This window comes from Adiantum capillus-veneris, chromosome 15, assembly GCF_014529385.1.
Source record: "Adiantum capillus-veneris isolate H3 chromosome 15, ASM1452938v2, whole genome shotgun sequence".
Lineage (NCBI taxonomy): Eukaryota > Viridiplantae > Streptophyta > Polypodiopsida > Polypodiales > Pteridaceae > Adiantum > Adiantum capillus-veneris.
Window position 1 is genome coordinate 127,265,440 of NC_140945.1, and position 15,493 is coordinate 127,280,932.

A 15,493-nucleotide genomic window follows, 5' to 3' on the forward strand; every position below is an offset into this window, starting at 1 on the left:
TTAGGCTTTCCAAGTACGTAATTAGCATCGATATCGAATTCTCTTTATGGAAGACAAAGAGACGACTATTGATGATGCGAGAAGGATTATGGAAAATCGATACTATCAACAAACCCGAACCAATTCGAGGCGACGCTACTCAACATTCTCAATGGATCGAGAAGAATAATCTGCTTTGGCATTCATTGGCTTATGTTAAACTGACAATCTTCTTCGCCACCTCAACAAGGGAGTAAAGCAACTCTGGCAAAGTCTTGAGACAACTTTTGAAGGTAACATGAAGTTTTTCTCTATCTTAATGTTAGGTGCAGCGGAATGAATGTTTGCGCTTTGCTCAAGATGAGTGCTCCAAACTGTGCTCAAGGTTCCTTTTGGTTCTTATGGAAGGTAGAGCCTTCCGTTCTTAATGCGAGAGTGCAATGGACACAAACAAAGTGAATGGACACTGTGCGTGCAAGTGTATGAGAATGAGAGATAGAGAGAGAAGAGAGATACGACACCAGAGACGTTGTAAAACTCTCCTCCGAAGGCCCCACTCTCGTCGGCGAGAGTGGTCTACTTATGATTGTACAATCTGGTATAAATGGAATGCATGGGACTGATGCAAGTCTAAGCTGTGTTGACGACGACGACGGGGATGATGAGGCCGACACTAGGGCTGAAATCTGCAATCTTTCTACTGCTGTCCAAAAACACTATGGACTGAAATCTACGACTAGTCCAAAAATGCTGATTTTGGGGGCTGTTTCTATGGGTCTTTGTCGCTGAAAATCTGCAGGTTTAGGGCTAAACATTGAGGTGTCTTTAGGCTGAAAACTGATGGTCTTTCCGGGCTGAATTTGCTACTTCTTTGGGCTGATCTTGATGGTCTTCTAATGCTGAAAATCGCCGGGCTGAAGGGATGTAAAGGCTGGAATCTGCAAACGCTAGGGGAAACCGAAAACGGTAGGTTGCTGGTTTTCAAAAACGCTAGCTTGTCCGCTTTTCGGCGATGGATGATGATGCTGATGCAAGCGCTAATGGCTGGGAGGTATGGCAATGACTGCTGATGCAAAAACGCCAAGGCTGAGGCTTGCTTTCCAAAAACACTGGGATGAGGGGGAATGTGTTGCTTGGAGGGAATCCACCAAGGCTTGGTCTTGCTGAGAAGTTTCCTACTGAGCTTGGCTCCTGTTGCCTCTTCTCCAAATAGTGCTAGCTCTAGTTTGCTTATTTACAAACTTAGCAAAATTGCCCTACCTACTTTTGTTGGAAAGTCACTTAAATTAATAAGTGAAAAATGCCAAAAATAGGTAAAATAGGCTAAATGCACTGGAAAATTCCCCTCACTGATTGTGATGGATTATGATGGGAATGCTTATGATCATGCTATGTGCAACCAGAGGATATGCATCTACACTAAGTGACTGGGCATGCACGGTCTACGAATAGACTCACAAAAGTGCCAGATCACTTCTAATCTAGACTCACTGGATTGATTGAACCCTGATCGTGTTGTAGCTTGTCCACGGACACATAGGGTTGGATGTGTCACGTGATACTTAAAGGACTCACCTTATGAGTTGAAATGTGGGTTTTTTAGCTCTATGAAATACCTCTTTAGCTTAGAGAACTATGTCACATCACACTGGTTAAGTTAATGATGTCACACACACACACACTTGCTAAGACTATTATACATGCCACCACCTATGTATACATTCATGATTAATCAGACATTATCATGCAAGTGTTGCTCATTGTCTTGAGTCATGTTCTCTCTCTCTCTCTCTCTCTCTCTCTCTTCTTCTTCTTCTTCCATCCCCCCCCCCCCCCCCCCCCCCCCCCCCCGCGCCCCCCCATGGCTGATTCCCACCATGGTATAACAATAGGATTTATAATTTAAAGGATCCTTACCTTATTCTACTTTAAAGCTAATCATTATTTATAAGCTATTCAAATTGAAATCCAATTGATTTGGATAATTATCCTATCTATCCATTTTGCCCCAATTTTAATTGGGAGCCTTCTAAAGGCTTTACTATAGTAATCATGCTCTAATCATGGTGTTTTTTTCCTTTACATTAAGCGAGGAAGCTTTCATCACCTAAAGGCTTGAAGCTCTACCCTTTCTCTATTGCTTGAGAGCTTGAAGCCCTCGAGAGGTTCTCCAATCAAGGGGGGGAGCACCCTCCCCGGGCTCCCTCCCCTGGAGCCTTGAGCTCTCCTTTTATCTTTCACAAGCTTTAAAGATACCTGACATTGCTATTTGCACCCATAACCAGCTGCCCTTCTTGGCACGTATTACACAAGGCTTTGGCCTCCAAAATCATGCGCACCCATTTGCGTTGAGCTTTAACACTTTATCATTGGCAATGTGTGCTTGATGCACATATTTATACAACCATTTTCTCCTTCTATAATGTTTTTTTTTTCTCTCTCTCTAGTTATGGTACAGAGACCTTAAAGGTCAATATTTTCATTCAAATAAAAGTGGTTGCTCAATATGGCCTACAATGGGCTTTCCAAGTACATAATTAGCATCGACACCAGATTCTCCTTAATATGGAAGACAAAGAACCAACTATTGATGGTGCAAGAAAGATTATGGAAAATTGATACTATCAACGAGCCCGAACTAGTTCGAGGCAACGCCACTCAACATTTTCAATCAATCCAGAAGAATGATCTACTTTGGCATTTATTGGCTTATGTTTAACCGACAATCTTCTTCGCCACCTCGATCCGAGCAAGGGAGTAAAGCAAGTTTGGCAAATTCTTGAGACAACTTTTGAAGGTAACATGAAGAATTCAAATTTGTTTTATAAGATGTACAAGCTACAATATCAGTTGAACACTCTTAACAAGCAGTTAGATTTTTTAAGCCTACTGTTTGAGTAGCTAGCTACAATTGAATAATCACTTGATGATGATGATAAGAAAGTTGTACTTTTGAACAGTCTTAGCAAAGAAGACAAGTTCATGGAGACTGTCACAGCACTAAAGGTTGGCAGAGAGATGCCCAACAAAGAGATGAATTCTAGTCGCTTAGATGAAGTTAGAAAAATGGTAGCTAATACCGTCTCTTCTTCAAAATCCTTTATCACCAAAGGCAAACTACAAAAAATCCCAATAAAGAGATGAATTCCAGTCGCTTAGATGAAGTTAGAAAAACGGTAGCTAATACCGTCTCTTGTTCAAAATCCTTTATCACCAAAGGCAAAGTACAAAAATGCACATTCTACAAATGATTAGGCTATATTGATCAAAAGTCCGCTTAAATGGTTAGAAAAGGAACAAACTTAACACTATATGCACAATTGATTTCCACAACAACTGCTACCAACCTCTAAGTGTGTCCAAGACATGTGTAGGCCAACCTTTGAATGGCAAGATCTCATGCCTCTGAGGCATGCTCACTCTTGTTCAGCTTTTGAACCATGCATGGAAAGTTATTTTAGCGTCACATTGGAACATCATCACCTCTGAGCCTAACGAGTCTATGCTAGCGTTCCTACCTTTCTTTCTGAATATGATCACCTTTTCTGAGCTATGTTTCACCTCATAGATCTAACTCACATTATGAGCTGAAGTGTGGTTTTTTAAGCTCTATCGAATACCTCTCTAGCTTGGGGGCTATACTCCTCCCCCCTCCCCCACCCCCCCAACCACCACCACACACACACACACTCATTATGTGGGGTGCAAAGTGCAAGATCTCCATCTCCTTCTCCATGCTTGTTGAGAAGTTGAGAGCCTACACCAACACAATTTACTATGGAATCCAAATCCAACCAAGAGCCATGCTTGAATGCTTAAGCTTGCCATCTTCTCCATCTTCATTACTATGCTATTATGGATGATAAGCAAGAAGAGTGATGATATACGTTACCCAATCCCTTCGTGAGGAAGTCATGTACGAATACCATGCTCCTCCCTATGTGGGACATAGAGGTATTCAACCTACTCTTTGAAGTTTAGAGACGTACTTCTATTGGCCTACCATGGAAGTGGACATATAAAAGTATGTTTCAAAATGTGTGGTATGCCAAAAGACCAAGTATTATAGAGGGAAGCAACCTGGATTACTCCAACCAATTGCCAATCCCTAATTCACCATGGGAGAGTATATCCATGGATTTTATCTTTAGATTACCCAAAAATCTATCCATAAGAATACGAGAATATGTACAATACTCTATAGGTTTAGCAAGCAAGAACACTTTATTCTTGTCAAGAAGACTATTACGACACACCAAATGGCAACTCTCTTCATATCTCAAATTTTCAAACACCATGGATTGCCAACATCCATCGTGTCAGATAGAGATCCTAGATTGACCAGTAATTTTTGAAAAGGTCTCTTTGAAAAGCTAGGTACAAATTGAATTTCTCTTTGGCCTATTACCCACAAACGGATAGCCAAAGTGAGATAGCCAACCTTAGGATTCTTGATCTACTAAAGACTTATGTTACAGAAGTAGATCAATGCTCACAATGGGAGAAGTACTTACCCCTTGTAGAGTATGCATACAATAATAAATTCCATACTACTATAGGAAGGCACCTTTTGAAATCATAGAGGGAAGACCTAAAAGTCCCTTGCTACTTAAAGTACATGGGAAGATCTTCACCTGTTGATGAGTATAGCCATGACCTACAAGAATCTTTCCAAAAGATTGAGGAGGTTATATCCACCTCTCAACAAAGGCAAAAGGTTGCTCTGTAGATAAGCACAGAAGGGCCTTAACGTTCAAAGAAAATGATTGGGTATTACTTTAATTTCCCAAGGCTCGATTGACGCAAACGACGGGCAAAAATCCTACAGGCCATCAAAAGTATTATGCTAAACTAGCAAAAAGATACTATAGTCCTTTTCAAATCTTGAAGATAATTAATGACATGGCTTATCAACTCAAGTTGCCCAACCATTGGCTCATACAAAATGCCTTTCATGTGAGCCTACTTAAGCCCTACAAAGGAGAGCCACCAAGAGAACTAATTATTGAAGACCATCTAGAAATCAAAGACCAAGAAGAGGTGCTACAACCCGAAGCTATCCTTTGGCATGCGGACAAGGTACTACGACATGGTAAGATTATCAGACGGTATCTTATTAAGTTCAAAAATTATCCTTTTGAATATGCTAGATGGATGCAAGGAATATAGCTTAAGGGTAGTGTGAACCTTGTCAATGCTTACAATGCTACATTAGAGTAAGCAAATGGACACGCTTCTTTTAAATGATCAATTTTTTTGCCTTATAAAAATAATTCTCTTTTTCTTGTGCACAAATTTAAGTAGTATGCATGCTTAGAATCATGTTTGTTATGACGACGTCTCTCAAACACCAAGTAGAATTTGTCACTCTACTTTGGGAGAATGAAATGGACTAAAGAGCAGACATGATTGCGGCAACTAAGTCTCCCAAGCCCCAAATGGATTAGTCATCCATCTTGGAATGATGTTGTAGGGTAAAAATAGAACCTCTACCCGCTAAAAAAAATCAACTAATGAATAAGTCTTTATCTCTTCTACCTTATAGGTGAGGACGACTATGATTTCAAGAGAAAGGTAATGTCATAATATCTAATATCTAACCAACCCAAATGATTTTATCATATTAAACTAATCATTTAATGTGGAAAAATAAACGAGAACAAGGGTTAGAATATAGACATGTGCTTATGGATCTATCTGAACACGGGGCCAAGGTTCAAGGAGTCCAAATGAGAGATGGTCTTAATTACAAGGAGCAAGACTAGCTAATGGAGCTTAAATACCTTAGGGTTATCTTCATTAAAGTCCCCCAAAGGTTAGTGCTAAAAGTCCTTTGACCTTAGGCAAGCTAGGGATATGCTTGAGGTGAGAACCCGGCCCAAACTTGAGGTGCTTGTCGTGCTTGATGATAAGGTGCTTGAGGTGCGTGTCGTGTTTGAGGTGCTAGGGCTGAGCTTGAGGTGGGAACCTTCTCCAAGCTTGATAGGGTTGAGATTGAGGTGGACCAAGCATGAGGCACTTAAGGTTTTCCAAAAGTCAACAAGGATCCGTACAAGGAGGGGGCGAGCCCTACAAGTAGGGGCAAGAGAGAGAACACACACACACACACACACACACACACTCACACCAGGCAAGCCTAGTCCAAGGAGGAAACAAGGACACATGTCAAGTTCCTCTCCATGTTGCCCTCATAAGGTGCCTAAATCCTATTGGTTGGCCTCTATTATTTATCTATTTTAATTAATTGTTTATGCACTTCTCTCTCTCAAAGGGGGAGAGGGGGACACTTGTCCCAAGGTTAGCATGGTTGCTTGATATGCACGCTGCATGTGATTGGCTAGGCTTGTAGGGGTCCAATCACCTTCTAGCATGAGCTACAAGGGGGGGTTGACCAAGGAAGCTAGGGGCTAGCTTGGGTGGTATACTCCCCCTCCCTCCCCCCCCCCCCCCCCACACACAAACACTCTCTCTCTCTCTCTCTCTCTCTCTCTCTCTCTCTCTCTCTCTCATTGTGTGGGGTGCAAAGTGCAAGAGCTCCATCTCCTTCTCCAAGCTTGTCGAAAAGTTGAGAGCCTACACCAACACTCTTGGATATGGAATGCAAATCCAACCAAGAGCCATGCTTCAATGCTTAAGCTTGCCATCTTCTTCATATTCATTACTATGCTATTATATATGCTTAGCAAGAAGAGTGATGATAAGTGAGGAACTATTTCTTTCTCCTATGAATGTTTCTTCTTCCTCTTCCCTACCCTCATTCCCCACTAGCTCTCTCCACCTTCAAAGGTGTTTGAGGCCTTGGGATTGAGGCTGAGGCTGAGGCTAGGGATGGTTAATGCTTTTACCAAGGATTATGTTATGCTTGTGATGCATGAAGTTTCCCATCTTCAATGCATCACCTAGGTCACAAGGAGCACAAAGATTATATTGTACCAAGTCTCTCTTTATGGGAGGATCTATAATACAAAAGCCTATTGGAGGGGGTTCCGGCTCTACATAAATCTGGTCCTCAATTGTTGTCGTGTTCTCTAATTCTCTCTCTTGAAAAAGTATTTTTCATGCCACGCTAATTAAGTATATGGTTATGTTGCTACCGCTAATTAAGTTCACCCTCTATGTTCTCAAAGTAGTCTCATAAAAATGCTCACTCTAGTTCTTTTAGTTTCTCTATTCTCAAAGTTCATAAGCCATTTCCATTACACTTGAGACAAATTTTGAAGGTATTATGAAGTTTTTACTCTATCTTAAAGGATTTGTATTTTAATAGACTACTACCAACCTCTAAGTGTGCCATGTGGGCCAACCTTTGAATGGCAAGAGCTCATGCCTTTGAGGCATGCTCACTCTTGTTCAGCCTTTGAGCCATCCGTGGAAGGTTATTTTAGCATCACATTGGAATATCATCACTTCTGAACCTAAGAAGTCTATGCTAGCATTCCTAACTTTCTTTCCGAGCATGCTCATCTTTTTGAGCTATGTTTCACCTAGTAGGTTTGACTCACATTATGAGTTGAAGTGCAGTTTTTTCAGCTCTATGGAATACCTTGCTAGCTTAGCTAATTACATCACATTACAATGATTAATTAATGATGGGACACACAATCGCTAAGGCTATCATAGATGCCACCATCTATGTACACAGTCATGATTGTTCCAGACATTATCATGCAAGTGTTGCTCATTGTCTTGAGTGTTCTCTCTCTCTCTCTCTCTCTCTCTCCTCTTCTTCTTCTCCCCCCCCCCCCCCCCCCCCCCCCCCCCCGCCCCCCCACGACTGATTCCCACCATGGTATCACAATAGGAATAATTTAAAGAATCCTTACCTTATTCTATTTTAAAGCTAATCGTTATTTAGAAACTATTTAAGATTAAAATCCTATTGATTTGGATAATTATCCTATCTATCCGTTTTGCCCCAATTCTAATTGGGAGCCTTCTATAAGGCTTTACTATAGTAATGATGGCACTTAGCTCTACCTTGTCTCTATTGCTTGAGAGATTGAAGCCCTCGAGAGGTGCTCCAATCAAGGGGGGGAGCACCCTTCCCTAGAGCCTTGAGCTCTCCTTTCATCTTTTGCAAGCTTCAAAGCTACCTAACATTGCTATTTGTACCCATAACCAGCTGCCATTTAGCGCATATTACACAAGAATTTGGCCTCCAAAATCATGCGCACCCATTCGAGTTGAGCTTTAACACTTTATCATTGGCAATTTGTGCTTTATGCACATATTTATACAACCATTTTCTCCTTTTGTAATGTTTTTTTCTCTCTATAGTTATGGTACAGAGACCTTAAAGGTCAGTTTTTTCATTGAATTAAGAGTGGTTGCTCAACATGGCCTACATTGGTCTTTCCAAGTACGTAATTGGCATCGGCACCAAATTCTCCTTGTGGAAGACAAAGAACCAACTATTGATGATGCACGAATATTTATGGAAAATCGATACTACCAACGAACCTGAACAAGTTCAAGGCAACACCACTGAACATTCTGAATGGATCGAGAAGAACGATCTGCCTTGGCATTCATTGTCTTATGTTTAGTCGACAATAATCTTCACCACCTTTATCTCAACAAGGAAGTAAATCAAGTAAGGCAAAGTCTTGAGACAAAGTTTGGAGGTAACATGAACAATTCAAAGTTGTTTCATAAGATGCAATTATACAACCTACAATATCACTCGGACACGCTTAAAAAGCATTTAATTGTTTTAAGCCTACTGTTTTAGTAGCTAGCTACACTTGAATGATCACTAGATGATGATGATAGGAAAGTTGTACTTTTGAATACTATTAGCGGGCAAGTTCATGGAGACCGTCACAACGTTGAAGGTCGCCATAGAGATGCCCAATAAAGAGATGAATGCCATTCTCTTAGGTGAAGTTAGAAAAAAGGTAGGTGATTTTGACTCTTCTGCAAAATCCTTTATCATGAAAGGCAAAGTACAAAAATGCACATTCTACAAACGATTAGGTTATATTGTTCATGTCTTCTTCAATGGTTAGAAAAGGAACAAAGTCAATACTATGCACAATTGGTTTCTCCAAAGATCCTAAAGCAGACAAGGCACTGCAAGGGAAAGCGTTGGATGACTCACTTGATAGCGAGGACTCTTGGGCTTTCCAAAAGCTCACCAAATTCATAAAAAGTTTAATTTTTTGCATTGTAGTGCACAACATGAATAACTTTCAAAGGTTCTTTCCCACGAGTTTTCCTTTGTTTTGTCTATATAATTATTGTCATGGCTTAGACATTGCCCATGCATGTGACATGAGGTAAGACCGCCCAAAAATTCTTAGGCATCAAACACCCCAACACTTCTATTTTGAGTTTTTATTCTATCCTAAAGGACTTGTATTTTGGTTTGAGTGTGCCCAGGACACGTGTGGGCCAACCTCTTAATGATAGGAGATCATGCCTATGAGGCATGCTCGCTTTTGTTCAACCTTTAGGCTATGCATGGAAAGTTATTTTAGCGTTATGTTGAAATATTATCACCTCTCAGCCTAAGGACTCTATGCTAGCGTTCCTACCTTTCCTTCCCAATACGCTCACCTTTTTTGAGCCATGTTTCACCTCATAGGTTGAATCACCTTATTAGCGAAGTGCAATGTTTTTAGCTTGATGGAATACCTCTCTAGCTTACTTGATTATGTCACATCACACTAAGCTAGTTAATGATGTCACATGTACTCGCTAAGGCTATTATACATGCCACCACCTATGTAAACTTTCATGGTTGTCCTAGTAATTATCATGCAAGTGTTGCTCATTGTCTTGAGTCATGTTCTCTCTCTCTCTCTCTCTCTCTCTCTCTCTCTCTCTCTCTCTCTCTCTCCCCCACCCATTCCCAACAATTTGACTAGACGTGATAAAGGAAAGCGAGATGAGAGAGCGGCATATGCTTGAGATTGCATATGATGCATTCATTTATGGGATTGTGTGAAGCATACATATTTGAAAATTTTCACATATTGTGGTACTATTTTTTGGGCATTGTTGTCTGTGACATGGTAAAAGGTGTAAATATTTGCTATTAGCACGTAGTTTTGATCTATGTCACCAAGATTGATTGTGATGCAATCAAGATCACAGTCACTAGGGTGCCATGCCTCATCCTTTCCTATTGGAATGAGACCTTTGAAGTTTGGACAAATGTGAGTACCATTGCCATTGGCACTATGTTCAACAACATGATCATCCAGTTGTAGTTATCTCTTGCAAACTAAATAGTGTTGAGAAAAATATTTTTGTCTATGATAAGGAACTTCTTTGTCTCGTTCATTCATTAAAGCATTGGAAGCACTTTATTTGTGGGCATGAATTTTTGATTCTCTGGGATCACCAATCACTTATATGGCTTCAGTCTATGCAAAGACTTGCACATTGGTGTGATAGGCAATCACATTGGTATGATAGGCAATCATGTTGGTCTCAATTCTTTTTTGAACATTCTAGTGGTATGATTGAGCATGTACCTGGTAAAGCTATTGTAGGTTGTATAGTTGCATCTCATGAAACAACTATTAATTGTTCATATTACCTCCAAAATTTGTCTCAAGACTTTGCCAGACTTGCTTTTCTCCCTTGTTGAGATCGAGGTGGCAAAGAAGATTGTCGGTTAAACATGAGCCAATGAATGCCAAAGCAGATCATTTTTCTTGATCCATTGAGAATGTTGAGTGGCATCATCTCAAACTGGTTCGAGTTCGTCAGTAGTATCGATTTTCCATAATCCTTCTCACACCATCAATAGTTCGTTCTTTGTCTTCCATAAGGAGAATTTGGTGTCAATGCTAATTACGTATTTGGAAAGCCCAATGTTGGCCATGTTGAGCAACCACTCTTATTTGAATGAAATACAGAAGGAGAAAATGGTTGTGTAAATATGTGCATAAAGCACAATTTGCCAATGCTAAAGTGTTGAAGCTCAACCCAAATAGGTGTGCATGATTTTGGAGGACAAAGCCTTGTGTAATAGGCACCAAAGGGAAGCTGCTTATGGGCACATATAGCAACATCAGACAACTTTGAAGCTTGCCAAAGATGAAAGGAGAGTTCAAGGCTCTAGGAGAGGGTACTCCCCCCTTGATTGCAGCACCTCTTGAGGGCTTCAACTCTCAATAAATAGAGAAAGGGTAGAGATTCAAGCAATGAATTTTAAAAATAATATTAATAAATGGAAGGTGAATTATTAATAAGTTATGTCATAGGGGTAGTTTCTAGATGAAAATATTGCACATCTCTTAAAACCCAATAATCTGATTGCTACAAGAATTGGCACGTTGGATTTATCTAACCTAAATCTACATGATCGTACTGTGATATGCCCACCAAAGTCTAATAACATTTGTCAAAACATGTGTACAAACCATTTATGCAAGAGGGTTCGAAAGCTAGAAAACCTAATCTAAGGTGCAAGTAGTTGCATCTTACTGCAAAGAGGCTCACAAAGCTGTTGGTACTATGCTGCCCACTCTAAGACATTGTCATGCATGGGAGTGTCTCTGGAAGTTGAGGTAGCATATCCATGTTGCGGCACAAAGATCCATGTGCACGTGACAAACATACGACGTCTACTTGATTTTTACAATCATTGAAATCAAGACCTCCAATAGACAAAAATAAATGACGCAAAAAAGACAAGTTCGTGGAGACTGTCACAACAATAAAGGCTGGCAGATAGATGCCCAATGAAGAGATGAATGCCATCCTCTTAGATGAAGTCAGAAAAAATTTAGTTGATTTAGACTCTTTTGCAAATGTCTTTATTACCAAAGGGAAAATACAAAAAAATGCACATTCTACAAACAATTAGCTCATACTGTTTAAGTCTGCTTAAATGGTTAAAAAAGGAACAAGGTCAATGCTATAGGCACAATTGGTGTCGACAGGATTCAAAGAAGAGGAAGATCCTAAAGCAAACAAAGACACCACAAGGGCAAGTGCTAGATGACTCACTTGATAGTGAGGACACTTGAGCTTTCTAAAAGCTCACCAAAATAATAAAAGTTTCAATATTTTGCATTGTATTGCACGGCATGAACAACTTTCAAAGGTTCTTTCCCATAGGTTTTCCTTTAATTTGTTTATATAACTATTGCTAGGGCTTAGACATTGCCTATGTCTATGACATGAGGTAAGACCACCCATCATTTATCATGCATTAGACACCCCAACACTTCTATTATGAGTTTAGTTTATGGACACATAGTTTTTTCTCTATCTTAAAGGACTTGTATTTTGGTAGACTACTACCAACCTCTTCGTGTGCCTAAGACACGTGTGGGCCAACCTTTGAATGGATGGCTCATGCCTCTGAGGCATGCTTGCTCTTGTTCAGCCTTTGAGCCATCCATGGAAAGTTATTTTAGCATCACGTTGGAATATCATCACCTCTGAGCCTAAGTAGTCTATGCTAGAATTCCTAGCTTTCTTTCCAAACATGCTCATCTTTTTGAGCTATGTTTCACCTAGTAGGTTTGACTCACCTTATGAACTGAAGTGCAAAATTTTAGCTCTATGGAATACATTTCTAGCTTAGATAATTACATCACATTACAATAATTAAGTTAATGATCTCACACACAATCGCTAAGGCTATCATAGATGCCACCATCTAATTACACATTCATGATTGTCTAGACATTATCATGAAAGTTTTGTTTATGGTCTTGAGTCATGTTCTCTCTCTCTCTCTCTCTCTCTCTCTCTCTCTCTCTCTCTCTCTCTCTCTCTCTCTCTCTCTCTCAGCTGATTCTCATCATGGTATCACAATAAGATTTATGATCTAAGATCCTTACCTTATTCTATATTAAAGCCAATCATTATGTGAGGGCCATGCCAGGGACCGAAGGCTCCACCATCTCCAAATGGATACACCACAATTCCTCACATCCCTCCCACTTGAGACCGACACCAAGACAGGACTCCTCCTGCTCTTTGATGCCAACTCAAAGGGGTGTTAACATTCACTTTTTCTCATACAGATCCCTTAACACAAAAACACCTTTCCTTATCGGTTCAAATTTCCAATCAAAATCAGCATGCTAAATTTGAACTCAACATTCCGCACTCAATTGGTGGGAGTACCCTTGGTTCAAGGTCACTGCTGATTTTTACTTAATGTACCCTCCAAAATCTACCCTCCCATTGAACCATTTGATAAATGTACCTTTCCAAGGTAGTACTCTGATACTAGAAAACTATATTCTAATCATGTAAACCAAGAATACATTTTAAGCATTTGAAAGTGTCATGCAAACTCTTGCAAGTGTGCATTTATTTGGTGGTTCCTACCTTTTTCCTTTTTAAACTTTTTTAATTCCTTTTTCTTTATTATTATTAAAGCTATCTAGTTATCTTTCAAGCAATCACATATACTTATCTACCATATCCCTATCCTCGTCCGAGGACTCATGTATCATGTTTCCTCTGCCACGTGCGGAGGTGGCGTCTTTACACAATTTCCACTTTTTTTTAAAAGGCTTACAAAATTAATCTACCTTAAGTTCCTTTTTGATAAATATCTTGAGAAGAAAAGCAAAGGTTTGATTGTTGATGAGACAATTGTGGGATAGACCTTTCAGGTTCGTAGTCTTTCCAAGGTTCCTTTTTACCACAAACAATTAGAAGAGTTCTTAGTCTTTCCAAGGTTTCTTTTTACCAAACAATTAGAAGAGTTCCCTAGTTAAATCATATCTTCCTCCCTTATTTGATCCATTTTTCTTCCTCCTTTTCTCATGGGCATTAGGCCTATTCGGACTAGACCAATTCCCAAACCCATTTGCGGGTCCTCCCACCCGACCAGGACTCACTCCCATCCAATCACAATTCTAGTGCCTTGAATGAGCCCGAGCTCAAAATATAGACCAACGGTTATCAGTCCTAGCCAGAAAGACCATCTCCCATTGCATCCCACAGGTAAACACTTGTGCTGGTCTTTTCCCAAACATGTAAGACAGATTTCACACTTAAAATCTTCTATGTTATGCTAGGGCTATCCACTTCAAATCTTTTCAGTAAAGTTTTAATGCTAGTTGAAATTCAGATTAGGTTCATTGAGTTATACTTAAACAAGATCTTAACAAAGCAATGAATCTCTTGGGAGTTAAGGTTTTGTCTCGACGTAAGTTGAAAGTTAACCTAGTCTTGGAAAACTTCCATTTTTTTCTTTGCGTCATTTGCCATCCATGGGGCATCTCCATGGAAGCAGTGGGAGTTTTATGTTCAAGAGTCACAGTTGTCACTTTTGTGAATCTATCCCCTTACTCTCCCCCTTTGTAATCGCAAAGAAAACTTGAAATGAATAGTGCATATGCTCTCTACAATGACCTTTGCTTTGGTATGAACCATGAATGGTAAACACAAATCTTTAGAATGCACCAACTTGAGATCTTAATGCAAATAATTTTAAAACTTTCTTTGTTTAATTATGCAAGAGTTGATGATAATTTATGAAAGAGTGGGGGGACAGATACGGAGAGAGCTTTCGAAGGGAGCTTTTGAGAGAGCTTTTTTCTGTTCCTCTACTTGGGCAATCTTATCTCGCCAAAATCTCTCCATGCTGTGGCTAGAGAATGCTTATTGGAGGTAGCTTTTTTTCAAAAATTGAATTCCCTATTATATTCAAACTATCATCATCTTTTAAAAAATTTATGCTTGAAACATATTTGAAGGACATAAAGATACAATCCACACTTTTAGGACATGTGAGTCTTGACACAAACCACAATTTAACTCAGCACATAGCACAATCTAAAAAGGAACTATGTTATGAACAATGTAAACAAACTGCAAAACAACCTCAACCCAATACAGAGCATCCACAAACAAAGAAATATGATATGCTCAAAGTACACAGACTGCAAAACATTCTTTACTCAGCATACAACATTGGCATTAACAAAGTAATATGTTATGCACAAAGTTGACAATTTTTCAAAACAAAAAGACATTACAAGATCTCAAACCCGAAGCAAGATTTATCATTAATAGAGTTTCAATACCAAATTAGTGGCAGTTACTGTTAGCGGGTCGCCGCGACGGACATCTACAACATAGTTCTTTTGTACTAACATAATGTCAATATGCAAGGAAGCGACTCGGGGTGGGACACGGAGACTTAATGAGAGTGTCAATCTCACCAAAGTGAACTCTCGTTCTTACGACAAAAGCAAATCAACCACTTCATAGTTAGACAATCAGTATGCGTCCATTCTCAACACTCAACGTAATCACGCCTTTTCGGTATCCAAACGAATCCGGAATGTCACGAAACTTGAGGAGGGGTATCACAACACTTATGGGCTTAATCCTACCAAGTTCTATCACCATCTGGGAAGGTACATAAATCACGATCCATCACAAAAAATGTGCAGAAAACCGAAACAGAAGTACTTGGAGAGATCCACCTTAAGCATAGAAACACTTATCCATGATCAAAACATTAAAAAACAACCATTTTAACTCTCAAATCAATGCATTTAGCTCATGAAAGGTACATCGCGAA